This window comes from Scylla paramamosain, chromosome 19 (genome assembly GCF_035594125.1).
Source record: "Scylla paramamosain isolate STU-SP2022 chromosome 19, ASM3559412v1, whole genome shotgun sequence".
NCBI classification, from domain to species: Eukaryota; Metazoa; Arthropoda; class Malacostraca; order Decapoda; family Portunidae; genus Scylla; species Scylla paramamosain.
This window is the reverse complement of record NC_087169.1, coordinates 15,708,642-15,723,641: the sequence shown is the minus strand read 5'-3', so window position 1 is coordinate 15,723,641 and position 15,000 is coordinate 15,708,642. Positions and strand designations below refer to the sequence as shown.

General features: G+C 44.2%; 1 protein-coding gene across 2 annotated transcripts in view; it reads right to left on the bottom strand.

Annotated features, from left to right (window-relative positions):
• Positions 1-15,000, bottom strand: part of LOC135109730 (neprilysin-3-like) — a 150,924-nt gene that overhangs the window by 114,290 nt on the left and 21,634 nt on the right. For both annotated transcript variants that reach the window (XR_010272848.1, XR_010272847.1), the window contains one exon: positions 6,724-6,852. The gene's annotated coding sequence lies outside the window, so the exon portion shown is untranslated. The remainder of the gene's footprint in view (positions 1-6,723; positions 6,853-15,000) is intronic.

The following is a 15,000-nucleotide window of genomic DNA, read 5'->3' as shown; positions in this document are numbered from 1 at the left end:
CACTCCTTCCATCTATTACTCCCTCACACATATTCTTCCTCCACCTTCCTGCCTCTCTTCCACCTATTCCCCTCTTCCTGAATATCCATTTGTTCGTTCCTTTCCTTTAACTTTCCCTTTTTTTACCATGACCTTTCTCTCTCTCTCTCTCTCTCTCTCTCTCTCTCTCTCTCTCTCTCTCTCTCTCTCTCTCTCTCTCTCTCTCTCTCTCTCTCTCTCTCTCGATGTGACAATACTATTCTGTTTTTCTTATTCTTCCTTTTCTTACATTCTTCCTTCTCCTCCTCCTCCTCCTCCTCCTCCCCTTCTTTCCTTCTTTCCTCCGATCATTCAAGCAGAGGTCAGCAGTCAGAAAATCAGCAGAGTAAAAATAGACCTAGTCAGCAGAGCATAAAATCAGTGAAGTATTAGGTCAGCAGAGAGAGAGAGAGAGAGAGAGAGAGAGAGAGAGAGAGAGAGAGAGAGAGAGAGAGAGAGAGAGAGAGAGAGAGAGAGAGAGAGAGAGAGAGAGATGGCTTTGATTGGTAAGGCCTTATTTGCATACTCTCGCGTTGAGTTAAATGAAGCATATCACTAACACGAACACTTGTGTGTGTGTGTGTGTGTGTGTGTGTGTGTGTGTGTGTGTGTGTGTGTGTGTGTGTGTGTGTGAGAGAGAGAGAGAGAAATTTCATAAACGTCAACATATACCACGAAATTGTATACACACGTACAAACGTATACAAAAGCAGCAGCAGTAGTAGTAGTAGTAGTAGTAGTAGTAGTAGTAGTAGTAGTAATACAAGAAAACGTAGTAATTTATTGACAAAGTTATATAAAAACAAAAGAAAAATGTACACAAAAAAAACAAAAAACAAAAAACAATACTCAAAGTCTGAATGAAACAAATATTATAAACAGCTTGTAGGAGGCATGGATCTAAGCATTAAAGGAAGAGTATAACACACACACACACACACACACACACACACACACACACACACACACACATACACACACACACACAAGTACACGAAACAGATGACACCTCAGGCTAATGGGGAACCGTCAAGTAGGTATTCAATTACTTGGAAACTCATGTTGATATATCACCACCACCATTTATATGCCGAAGCACGGGACCGGGCGGGGCGGGGCGGGGCGGGGAGAGGGCCACAAGGGTCAGGAGGCTAAAAGGGAGTCAGGGAGGCAGGAGGGAGCACGAGGGCAAGGGTGAGAGGGCAATACTCTCCCCCCAAAAAAAACTAATATATGAGACAATGTAGTAATGTAAAACTTCCTAGAAAGAAAAGAGGTTATTTTCTGTGACTGTGATGAAATGAGTGTCTGGTTTGAAATATTAGTGCTTGTTGTATTGCACAGTAAGGTGAGTGTTGCAATGGTAGTTTTGTGACGAATGTTGTAACAATTGTGTTCTAATGGTAGTGTTGCGATGATAGTGTTGTGATGGTAGCCTTGTGATGGTCGTGTTGTGATGACAGTGTTATGATGGTGGTGTTGTGATGGTAGTGTTGTAATGGTAGTGATGTGATGACAGTCTTGTAAAGATAGTGTTGTGATGAGTGTTGTGATGACAGTGTTGTGATGACAGTGTTGTGATGGTAATGTTGTGATGGTAGTGCTGTGATGTTAGTGTTGTGATGACAGTGTTGTAGTGGTAGTGCTCTAAGGGGAGAGATGTAATGGTAGTGTTGCAATGACAGTGTTGCAATACCGGTGTGGTAAAGACAGTGGTGCAATGAAAGCGTTATAACAAGTGTAGTAGGCACAATGCTTTAATGGTAGTGTTGTAATGGCAAGTGTCTGTAATTTCCTCATGTTTCTCCTTCCTCGAGGCTTAATCGGCACAATATATGAATATTTCACCACTGTGACACTTATGTTTTCCTTTAAGTTGTTACGGAATTTTGATGAAAACATCGTCTATGTAGTGGACACAACAGTGCAATATGAGGCAAGGTTCTCTTTAAAATTCTTTTTATGCTTTTTTTATTAGTTATGAAAATACAGGTTGATACAGGCTCGACAGAAAACTTCTTTCTTTTTTAGGATCTTTTAAAACTTGACCAATACATGCCCGAAAAAAAGTTAGTATTTTACGTTTTGGAAAAAGATGCAACAACATTCATAAAAAAAAGAATTTTCATCGATGAAATGGCGTGGAATGATTTCAAGAAGTTTGAAAAATTATAGTTAGGAGAAAAAATATGTAAAAAAAAAGGAAAAATTATAGTTAGAAGAAAATATGAAAAACATGGAAAAATTATGGTTAGGAGAAAATATGTAAAAAAAAAATAATGTAAATTTCTATGACAACAACAACAAAAAATCAAAGAAGCATTATTGGTAAAGAATAGCAACGCACCGATTCACACCACTTTAAAATATTCATAAAAGTATTGCATTTGGAAAGTGTGTCAGGTTGAAATGATAAAGTTAAAACATACATGTTTATTAATTAGTTATTTTTAGATAGCATGCAATGTTCATTGCCCAAAACTTATGAAATACGCTGCGACTGTAAAAGACGAGCAAAATTAATATTCGACCGAAGTTCACAAATGTTGAACGATTTGTTGCTAACGCATTTACTCTTGATAACAAAAGAGAAAAGCACGAAAACAGCACAAAGTCCATCAGCTCTCCAATAACTACGTTCCGATTGAAAGGCAATCACACGTGGAGCAGAAATACCTTTGTAAAATTACCCTCTATATCAATATATCAATACCGCCGCCGCGAACTAAGGCTGTGGAGGTTAATGAAATATTAAATCCAAAGCCCGTAGAGTTTAAAACAATTCTATTTATAAATTCTGAAAGCGCATACAGATTTGACTATATTATTCCTGCTTTTTGTACGCTCCCGGGCCACATAGCCATTTAATCAGTAAATTTATCATTAATATGGAAAGCCAGCAGCCAGTGAGCCGCTCAGCAACACAGCAGGCAGGCAGCAGAACACCCATTTACCTTAACTGTCCATTTGCTTGTGTGTCCCTTGGGTATGTGAGCTCGGCCAAACCTGTTAAGTGTGTGTGTGTGTGTGTGTGTGTGTGTGTGTGTGTGTGTGTGTGTGTGTGTGTGTGTGTGTGTGTGTGTGTGTGTGTGTGTGTGTGTGTGTGTGTGTGAATGAAAAGCTAGTGATTAAGTGAACAGCTAACAAGTAAGGAATTTATTCAGTCAGTCAGTCAGTCAGTCAGTCAGTCAATCATACACTCAGTCAGCCAGCCAGAACCACACAAGAATTCATTCAGCAAACCAGTCAACCTACCACACAGTCATTCAGTCAACTAGTTACCTCACCAATCCAATCAGCCAGTTGGTCAGAGGTGAATCCAGTCACCCATCCATCCAGTCAACCAGTGACCCAGTCAACCATGCAGCCACCAAGTCAGGCAGTCAGGCAGTGAGGCAGGGAGTCAGGGCGCGCTAGTTAGTGAGAGGAGGGAGAGGAGGAAGAGCGCGGCAGGCAGACAGCACATCCTTCACCAGACAGCCAGCATCATGAAGGGTGGTGGAGAGATGGGGTACATTAGCTCCGTGTTTATACAGCAGAGGAGGAGAGCACGTCAGCGGAGTGAGTTGTGGCCTCCTACTCTTCTTCATCCTCCTCCTCCTCCTCTTGCCCCACCTCTCACCCCCTCCTCTTTCTCTTTATCCTCGCTCTCCTTTTCCTTTCCTTTCTCAAACCTCTCCTCTACAAACATCAGCATCCATTCTCCGCCGCAGCCGTCACATCCACCCGCCATGACTCCCCAACTCACTTCCATCACCACCACCACCACTCCCCTCACCACCAACACTGCTGCCGCCGTCGCCTCCAACACAGCCGCCCGCCGCGAAGCCTGGCAGCCATTAACAGGTTCCATTGTGCAGCTGACCATCGGATTGTGGGAATACCTTCACGACCACTACACCATTTCCCTGAGGCATCACCGTCAACACCATCTTGCAAGCTACACAAACCACGATTCTCACCAACCCAGCTACCACAATCGTTGCCATATTCCGGATTTTCGTCATGTCTACCGTCACCATAATCACCATCATCACAATCTTTAGTGCTATGATGCGCATTGTCACTATCATCACTAGCATTATCATTAAAAATCTGCTATTACGATCATTGCCATTAACATACACAACACCATATCAATCATCACCATCATGCACCATACACAGATGCAGCTCCTCGCATTCTAAGGTTATGGTGACTGAGAACACAAAGCTAATAAAATGAAGTTTAGTCTTTTTGCAGCATGATGTATTGACACTCAGCAGAAAAGGTATACAAATAAAACACAAACACTAATAAATCACAACTCAAGCCACGGAAATAAAACCACCACCATCACTACCACGACCACCACCACCACCACCACCATCACGACCCTAAAAACACTATCAACAAATAAAACAAACAACCAAAAGTGAGACGCAATAACAACAAAATGTCCCGACTCCCCCTCAACTGTGTGTGTGTGTGTGTGTGTGTGTGTGTGTGTGTGTGTGTGTGTGTGTGTGTGTGTGTGTGTGTGTGTGTGTGTGTGTGTGTGTGTGTCTGCGCTTTGGTCTCTCTCTTGAAGGAAGTACACAGTGTAGGTAGAATTTAAAGCGAGTAGAGGTAAGTAATGGGAAAGAGAGGGAGGACGAGAGAGGGGAGTGGAGGGGAGTTGAGAGAGTGGGAAAGGAAGTGTGTCTGGCGAGAGAGGAAGAGAAATGTGAGTAAAAGAAAAGCAAAGTTAAGGCAATTTTCTGTCCTCGTCGCCGATTTTCTCTTTCCTTTATATGTCCACTGTATGTATGAATAACTGTTTGTGTGTGTATGTGTGCATGTATGTGTGTATGTATATGTGTGTGTGTATGTATGTATGTGTTTGCAGGTGTCATGTCGGACCTGTCTTTATTTGATATCTATAGATTAATTTACGTTCATTCTCTCTCTCTCTCTCTCTCTCTCTCTCTCTCTCTCTCTCTCTCTCTCTCTCTCTCTCTCTCTCTCTCTCTCTCTCTCTCTCTCTCTCTCTCTCAAATCCTGCTCACTCTATACTTATGACCTTTACACTCTGAGAAACCTTCGTAAATAAATGAGAACCCTCGAGGAAATGGAAACATTTTAGTGCACGCGCGCGCGCACGTACATAGGCGCACAGGCAGACGTGAGCGCAAACACACCCACACCCACCTAATTAGGAGTCTAAAAGAACTAATAATAATAGAAAACATTAAAAACAATAAAAAGAAATCTAAGTGAAAAACAACAACAAAAAATGAGAACAAGACGAATTCAGAAAAGGGAAAGAAGATGAAACGAAAATGAATGCGGTGGATGAAAATGAGACAAAGGGATGAAAACAAGGAAAGAGGAGAAGGAAACAGAACACACCTCATTTTCTCCCACACCTGAGCTCCTTCTCACACGGATTACAGAAAACAGGTCGTCAAAGTGGCTCCTAGTTTCCCATTTTCGTTGTAATTCACGAGTCATAATTCCCTTCCTTTGTAACTTTAGAATAGCACCCCTTCCCCTTTAAAGGCTTTGAATAAAATTATCATATTAACCATCACAAACGCTACAGGGTGGAGAGAGACAGACACAGACAGGCTGGGGACAGAAACACCGTCAATATCTCACTCATATTACGTTTCCTACGAGGCAATTAAAAAGTTGGGACTCACATCAGATGCAGTAAAAAATTTAAAACGAGTGCAAAATTACAGTAGTCCCGCAATAAACTGGTTAAGTCGTCTCCGTTTTCTATCTCCGTCTTTCACCAGTCTTGTAAGGAAAGGTTCAAGGTGAAAAAAACCTACATTAGTATCTCACAATTATGAAAGTTTCGGAACATGAGGAAGTCAGAAATGTAGAGAGTGGCAAAACAGACGAGGGTGAGGAGAAGACAAGAAGGGGAGGATGAAGGGAAGAGGAGAGCAGTGTTGAGTGTTCAGGAATGTACAAATGTAAGATGTGTGTATTTTAATTACTTATTTAGAGAGAGAGAGAGAGAGAGAGAGAGAGAGAGAGAGAGAGAGAGAGAGAGAGAGAGAGAGAGAGAGAGAGAGAGAGAGAGAGAGAGAGAGAGAGAGAGAGAATTTCAAATAAAAATGAAATAGTAAATAAATAATATATATAAGTAAATTACCTTTTACTTTCACATTCCTGCAAGTAATTGGATTTTCCTCCAATTCCTTTCACCCTCTGATCTCATTCCTCTTATTTTCTTCTCTTCCCATTACTTCGTCGTTATTTCCGTAATTCCATCATATCGTGAGCTATTAGTGCATCTTACCTCCATTCCATCTTTCCTTCCAAAACATCTTTTTCGCATTTCTTTATTCCCTTTCATTTCATTCATTTTAATTTTCTTTTTATCATTTTCCTCTTCCTTCCTTTACAACAGACACTGAAGCCCGTCATGCGATAGAAGGAAGGAGTAGGAGAAAGAGGAGGAAGGGGAGGAGGGAGAGGAAGAGGAGACAAAGACAGCACCCACCTTGGAGTCTGGCAGGCAGTAATGACAGAGGAGAGGGAGAATGGAGGGAGAACGAGATGCCAAAAAAGAGAAGGGGAGAGGAAGAAGGAAGTGGACGGGAGGGGAGGGGAGGGACTCGACCCTTCCATTCATGACACCCAACCAGCCACCGCCTGTGATCACCTAACTTTCCGCCTAGCCAAGAGAGAGAGAGAGAGGGAGAGGGAGAGAGAGAATATCACACTCACCATTCAAGTCGACAGGTCCTATTTTCAACATGACCCGGTGCATGTCCTCGCCTCGCAGCCACACAAGGACCGCAGCCACAACACGAGCAGTTCACAGGCTCCCGCAGCGGCCCATCTTTCACTCCCAGGCTGCGAAAAGGAACAGTCTGTAGGAGCAACGTATGAGGAGGGAGAATAAATACATGAAACACTTGCAAATATGTTCCTACTACTGCGATTGCTATTACTACAACAATTACTACTACTGCTACTACTACAAATGAGGGAAATGTGCAGAGTAAGCGGAGTGAAAAGAGAATCAACTGTCACAAAACCCCAAAATACGAAGATAAAAGGAGATACGCTGGACTCACCACAACGACATTAGCACTGCATCACCCTCTCTCTCTCTCTCTCTCTCTCTCTCTCTCTCTCTCTCTCTCTCTCTCTCTGCGGGTAAGAATGTGGAGCAGAGTGGTGGAGTGACTCAAGTTTGTCAGTGGGTCGAACTCTTGTTTGGATTGGCGGCAGCGAACTTACAAACAAACACGACACACACACACACACACACACACACACACACCTTCGGCTTCAGCATTAGCTTTGTTTGTTCGAATACTTCCCTGCCACACGACACCGGACCAAGGGCAGGGGAGGAAGGGAAGGGGAAAAGAAGGGGAGAGGAGGGGAGCGGTAGGGCAACACATAATGGGCAGCGGAAGGGAGAGGAGTTGTGGGTAAGTGGTTGGAGGGAAAGAGAAGACGGCCACTCAAGGGGAGGTGAGGAAAAGACGACACAATATATATAACTTTTTGTGTGTTCTGGTTAGGAAAAGTGTCCTCTTCCTGCTTTTCTTTATGTTCTGTAACCCTTTGCTTTAGATTTATGTTAAGTTAATGACAAAAGAGAGAGAGAGAGAGAGAGAGAGAGAGAGAGAGAGAGAGAGAGAGAGAGAGAGAGAGAGAGAGAGAGAGAGAGAGAGAGAGAGAGAGAGAGAGAGAGAGAGAGAGAGATTGTTCTTCCTTTGTGCTCTTTTGTGTTTCGCCCCTTTCTACTCCTCCGCTACTGAGCAACCACAATAGTCCTGCAGCTTTTCCTCAGTCTCCTACAACCCTTTGCTTTAACCCTTTTCACTGCCACACGCATCACCTCACGACAAGAGCAACGAAATCTTAACAAGCAGCAACGAGAAAGAAAAAGAAAAATGAATTAAAGTAATAGATTAAGCAATTTCTAGTCAGTATAATGCTCAGAGGTGACTGTGAAGCAAGTTGAAAACCCTCAAAATGGTTAATAATTGAATCTAGACCATGCCAAATTCTCAAGGCAACAGGTCTGCTGAAAACGTATCTTCCTTTGTGTTCATTTGTGTTTTACCCCTTTCTACTCCTCCGCTAATCAACAACTACTACTTCTACCATAACACAGCGCTGTAAACAAGAACTACATTAAGGAATTCATGTTGCGGCGCTTTGCTCGGAAGACGTACGTAAGTGATACGCGGCCCATTAAGAGCGTGAAGTTTTGCAGAAGGAAAAATTAATGGAATAAGAATGCCTTTGTTTACCTGCAATGAGAGAGAGAGAGAGAGAGAGAGAGAGAGAGAGAGAGAGAGAGAGAGAGAGAGAGAGAGAGAGAGAGAGAGAGAGAGAGAGAGAGAGAGAGAGAGAGAGAGAGAGAGAGAGAGAGAGAGAGCCATCTATCTATCTACCTATCTATCTGTCTGTCTGTCTGTCTAGCCATCCATCCATACATACAGTCAGCCAGCCAGCCAGCCAGCCAGCCAGCCATACAGCCAGCCAGCCAGCCAGCCAGCCAGCCATACAGCCAGCCAGCCAGCCATACATACAGCCAGCCATACAGCCAGCCAGCCAGCCAGCCATACAGCCAGCCAGCCAGCCATACAGCCAGCCAGGCACAGACAGGGAGATAAACAGACACAGAAGCAGCCAAACAGAGACAGAGAGAGTGGAAACGGATGCCAAATATTATAAAACGCTGAGCTGACGATGAACTGTTGCTATTTTTATTTCTAGCGACAAACAACACTCACATAATGCTGAAATTAATACCAGATGAAAAAGCGTCCTTAAAGCGGAATGGCGTGCAGGTAATAACAGCCAGGTGAACAATTGTTTTTTTGCGGAACTTTCAATATGATGTGTATATATATATTTTTTCGATAATTGCGTATTTCTCTCTCTCTCTCTCTCTCTCTCTCTCTCTCTCTCTGAATCCACACTTACGAACACATTTCATATCTTTTCTTCAACCACAAATCCAAACAAGGTGACACAGGTCGATAGAGACGAGAGAAAAAAAAAAAAAAAAAAAAAAAGGCCGAGACACACACGCAGCCACACCACAATGAGTCTATGGCGCTAAAGATACGCTCCCCCTCAAAGGCAAGGCGTTGGAAGACTTGGAAGGTCACGGACATAAAAAAAGAGAAGGAATATAAAGGAGACGTACGGTGAGAAAGGTGCTTTGGAATATTTTCTTACGTGTTCGCTTTGATGGGAAGAATGAGTGGGAGGAAACGGGTCGAGGAGGAGGAGGAGGAGGAGGAAGAGGAGGAGATGTGTGGGTGAGAAGACAAATATCTATTGAAACGTAGCAGCTGCTGTCTTAAAAATATGCCTTTAGTGCAAGATCAAAGGTGATTAGAGTATTAGAGAAAACTTACAACACGTGTTCAACATATGTGTGGGAAGGATATAGGAAAGTGAATGGCTGTATGAGTGTTGCGTGGTAGGAAAAGGTGAGAGAGGGATTCTAGTATCTTAAAATGAGGGGGATGGATAGTGTATGGGATGTCTAATTCAATAACGCCATAACAACAAGGTTCATTATAAAGCCGCGTATGGTAAGAGAAGGGAAGTGTTTTAGTAAGCAAAGTGAGGTGAAGTGACGGGGTGTATGGTGAGTGTACGGCACACATAAGGGAGAGGAAGGTTTTGGAAGGACATTGTGGAGTGAAGAGGAAGTATTCAGTGTGGCTTTCCCGGGTGTGGAGAGGTGGTGGTGTGGTGTGGAGGACTGGTAAAATAAGGGATAAATATTGATGAAGTTTTGATGGTAAAGCCATTGAGTGGTGCACTGTTGTGGTAGAATATTAGGAAAAGAAGCTTAGGAAGGAAGGAATGACGGGAGAGTAAAGGAGCACCAGTAAAGGATGGAATCATAATTTTCATCCGCAGCGGAAACGTAAAATTCATAGGAAAACAGGAATTATTTTAACGTCAATATAACTTAATTTCCTGCGAGTGAAAACTGATGAAAAATAATAAATTGGTGGTTTGAGAATGACGAGGTTGAAAGCAAACACATGGGATGTCAAATAAACACAGCAATGTAGTTAATAAAAAAGGCAAAGCGCATTAATGAATACTGTTATTTAACCAACATTGGCCAAAAAGAATAATGCTGCCAAACAAATACATAAACGTGAAAGAAAATAAATCGACATTGATGATTAAAGCTGAACAACGACAACATGCAAAAACATATAAAGTTTCAAATTAAATTCTCTCTCTCTCTCTCTCTCTCTGAAGCCCCCTCCTCTGGTCCTTCCAAATTCACTTCTCAGGCACAAAGTCCGGATACCTACACATCGTCTCACCACTAATTCGTCCGGACATTAAGAGCAATTAACTCGCTACCATCACTTCATCCGGCCCGTTTATATACATTTGGGAGCGGCCCTCTCTCCTATCCATATCCGAACCCAATGTACGAAGTCCGTAATCACTTGAGCCTCGAAAGTGAACCTCAAAAGTGAGTGTTGGCGATGGATGGTGACGCGAGTAGGTGAACTGATAGATATACGAAGATCAGTAGTCTGCGCGGCGCGATCTGGGGATTGCTTCCATGTGGTTCGGTCAAGTGATTACACTAAGTTCGCGTGGAGTTGTGAGTGTGTTTAAGTGAGCACGCGTACTTACCGGTGAGTGTGTGTGTGTGTGTGTGTGTGTGTGTGTGTGTGTGTGTGTGTGTGTGTGTGTGTGTGTTTATGGACGACTGATGGAGTCCAGTGATTAATTATGAGGATGTGCTAGAGTGCTTTCACACACACACACACACACACACACACACACACACACACACACACACACACACACACACACACACACACACGCACACACAAAGAGAGAGAGAGAGAGAGAGAGAGAGAGAGAGAGAGAGAGAGAGAGAGAGAGAGAGAGAGAGAGAGAGAGAGAGAGAGAGAGAGAGAGAGAGAGAGAGAGAAACACACCCACACGACGAACAAACATTTATACCTCTATTTTCTCCCCACCAACCTTCCTTCCTTCTCTTTCCCCTTTCTCCCCTCCCTCCCTCCCTACATATATACCTCCAACTCTACTCCTTCACTTACCCTTCCCATGAGAGGTCAAAGGTCACCTGCCGACCTAAAGCTATTTCGATGACGCCTTGGGTGCCACTTTTCCCCTCTTTCAATTAATCCCTATCAGAGACCTCTTTACTCCCCTTTCCCTTTCCCTCCCCTCTACGTCCTTCATTCCACGTCATGTCATGCGGTCTTCCCCCTTCACATGCCATGCCTTCTGCCTTTTTTCTCATCTGCTTCCTTTAAATTCTCCATCAGCTATATAAAAGAAATGGGTAGCTGGTCACTTGGTACTGGGGCGGATGGTGCTCACCTCATATATGGCTCAGGTCAGATAATCCTCAAGAAAAGAGAAAGATGACTCAAGACGTTTGGTGCTCAGACACTTGGTACCCAAACCACTTGGTACCCAAAATGTCTCTAGACTCGGACGTGTGGACTACAGGCTTCGTGAAGGCCATATGTAGATCCACACACACTAATATAATGTTCACCAAGCCATCCAATACTTACTCAACCACATCCACCCATCCACTCAACCACTCAGCTACCCCACAATCCACTTACCCATCCACCCATCCAACCACCGACTCCCATCGATCTATCCATTCATCCATCCATCCACTCACCCATTTATCATCTACTCATCCACTAACCCTCCCACTCATCCATCCACCCACCCACCTATCCACACAACCATTCAACCTCATTCACCCACACACCTATCTACAACCCATCCATCCATCCATTCTTATCTCCAATCACCTGCTCACTCACCATTCCATCCACATATTAATCCATCCACCTTTCCATTTATCCACACATCAGTGCATCTACGCATTCACACATCCCTCCACACACACACCCCCGTTGACTTACTAACCCACTCATTTATCCGCCCAGCCAAATATCTCTCCACACACCAATTCATCCACCAACCCATTCACTCACCCATCCACCTATCCATTCACTCACCCATCCAACTACCCGTCCACACAATATTTCCACAAATCAACCAATCCACCCCCCTCCACCCTTCCATGCACCCACCTACTCGTACATCCTTCCTTCATCCACTAATCTACTCAGAGACAGAGAGACAGAGAGAGAGAGAGAGAGAGAGAGAGAGAGAGAGAGAGAGAGAGAGAGAGAGAGAGAGAGAGAGAGAGAGAGAGAGAGAGAGAGAGAGAGAGAGAGAGAGAGAGAGAGAGAGAGAGAGAGAGAGGATAATGGACAAATGGAGACAAGGAAACATATATATATATAAAAAGACAGACAAACGAAGACAAAAAAGGCCTCGTACATGTAAACAGTTACGGTAACCATTACATTTTGAAGTTATAAACAAGAGGTTGACCTGATGGAAACACAGCCCCGTCTGCTGCCAGCTGTTCCCACATCCAGCCCGTCACTCACTCCTCGCTCGTTTCTTAATTCACTCATTCGCTCAACAGATTACTCTCTCTCTCTCTCTCTCTCTCTCTCTCTCTCTCTCTCTCTCTCTCTCTCTCTCTCTCTCTCTCTCTCTCTGCTGCCTTTCAGTGTGCCAGTGGAGAGTGGCACACGCACATCATTGCTGGCGAAATACAAAATAGTACAGAAATGTTAGCGATCTTAAAATGAAAGGCAAAATTAACAAGGATAAGATATAAGTAGGTAAATAGACAAATAAGTGAATTAGTACACAGGATTACTGTCGCCATTCCCCGAACTCAAAGCTCTGCGCCAGCTGAAGGCTGCGCGAACATCACAACTTGCTACATTTTCATCTTTCGGCAAAAATTATTTTTGGAATATCAGCGACACTGGTGGCGGTGCTGGCGTGGACGAGCCTCCACGCCAGCGTGGATCTGCACGCACCCTCGGGTGGCGTACTAGGTCGCCTCAGAGAGATGGAGGGGGAGGGCGCCCTGTAATGTCTGGGCCCCTTCCAGCTCCCTCTGCTGCCAAGCTTACTCGTGGCCTGCCCCACGGCAGAGAGAGGCTAGGGCTCCGGCCTGCCTTCGACGCGCCGCGAGGATCGGGCCCACCACCGGCAGGCGACCTAGTACGCCCTCCTACGGTGCGTGCAGGTCCACACTGGCGTGGAGGCTCGTCCACGCCAGCACCGCCACCAGTGTCGCTGATATTCCGAAAATCATTTCTGCGGAAAGAGCGCGCAGCCTTCAGCTGGCGCAGAGCTTCGAGCTCGGGGAATGGCGACAGTAATCCTGTATTGTACTAATTCACTTATTTGTCTATTTAACTACGTACATCTTATCCTTGTTAATTTTGCCTTTCATTTTAAGATCGCTAACATTTCTGCACTATTTTGTATTTCGGCGCAATATGACAGCGCCGAGCGAGAGGAGGAGGAGGAGGAGGACGGAGACTATATGGAGGAGGAGGAGGAGACTATCAGGACTCTAATTTATCTTCAAAGTTGCATAAGTTTATACAACACTTTAGAGATGAGTAAGATGAGTCGGCATCTACCAGTCTCTATACCAAACATCAAACTATTCACGCAAAGGCTACATTTCTTTACGGGAGACTTCAGGTTTATTGGTAATTCGAGTAATTGCTGGCACAAGTAAGCTTGGGAAAGGCAGGTGTTCCTCTCAGGTGAGAAATTAGTGATGCGTAGAGGTGCAAACAAGGGCAGGTGATCAAAGGTGGATTCTTGAGAGAGGAAGATGAAGGGTGGTGAAGCGTGACGTGACGTGATGTGATGTGATGTGTGGTGTTTGATGCAGGCTGACAGTGAGTGATGAGTGATGCGCTCCCTGGTGGGTTTAATTGCAGACGCAGGAGTCAAATTGTGCGATCAGTGACGCTGGTCCATTTCAGTGAATTTTTATCCTCCATGTATATTTAAAGGGAAAACATTCTTTGTCAAATATTCTACAATGATATGACTTCTTATGTCTGTTACCTTAAAGTTATACGATGAGTGAACCTAATTTATTTTCAGATCAGCGTCGATAAGATATTATGGGAAACGACGTGAAAACACATAAATTTCCTTAGATATTTTGGTACGAGTTTATTTACCAACATTACCCACCAAAGAACTATTATCACCGTTCCGACATAACGAGAGTATTCAGCCACCTACCTAACCCCCCAGTCACCACTACTATCACCACACCAACCACAATCATTGCCAAAATCGCCACACTTCGTCACGCTGCAGAATGTAAATTTCAGGTGAGCAAGACCGTCATAAACTTTCCTCGGATATAAACAAATTTTCCTGGTCTGACTTGAATGCAATTTGTCTGCGTCTTATCATAAAAAAAACAAAATCGATACGAGATTAAGGAGAGGAGGAGGAGGAGGAGGAGGAGGAGGAGGAGGAGGAGGAGGAGGAGGAGGAGGAGGAGGAGGAGGGTGATGGTCGAGTTTTCTTTTATATTTGTGTATCTATGATAATTCTAGGTAGGTGTGTGTGTGTGTGTGTGTGTGTGTGTGTGTGTGTGTGTGTGTGTGTGTGTGTGTGTGTGTGTGTGTGTGTGTGTGTGTGTGTGTGTGTCTAAGTGGAATAGAGGTGCAAATGTTTGATTCAGAGAGAGAGAGAGAGAGAGAGAGAGAGAGAGAGAGAGAGAGAGAGAGAGAGAGAGAGAGAGAGAGAGAGAGAGAGAGAGAGAGAGAGAGAGAGAGAGAGAGAGAGAGGGGGGGGGGGGGAGGGTTGACAGTAGTTGTGACATACCGAGCAAGTTCCTTACATACAATGACGCTGAGGAGAGGAAGAAACAAAGCAGATGACGTGTGTATGTTTGTTCTTTGTCCCTTCAGGCTGGTGGGGACAATTGCGAGCCAAGCAGCCGTGTCCGTCCTGGCAGGGGGATGTGGAGGGGCAGGGAGGATAAGAGAGGGGAGAAGAGGAAAGGAGAAAGAAGGGGAGGATTAGGGGAGCTACAGAACAATCTTCCAACTTATAGATTTTTTTGTCTCTACTTTTTCT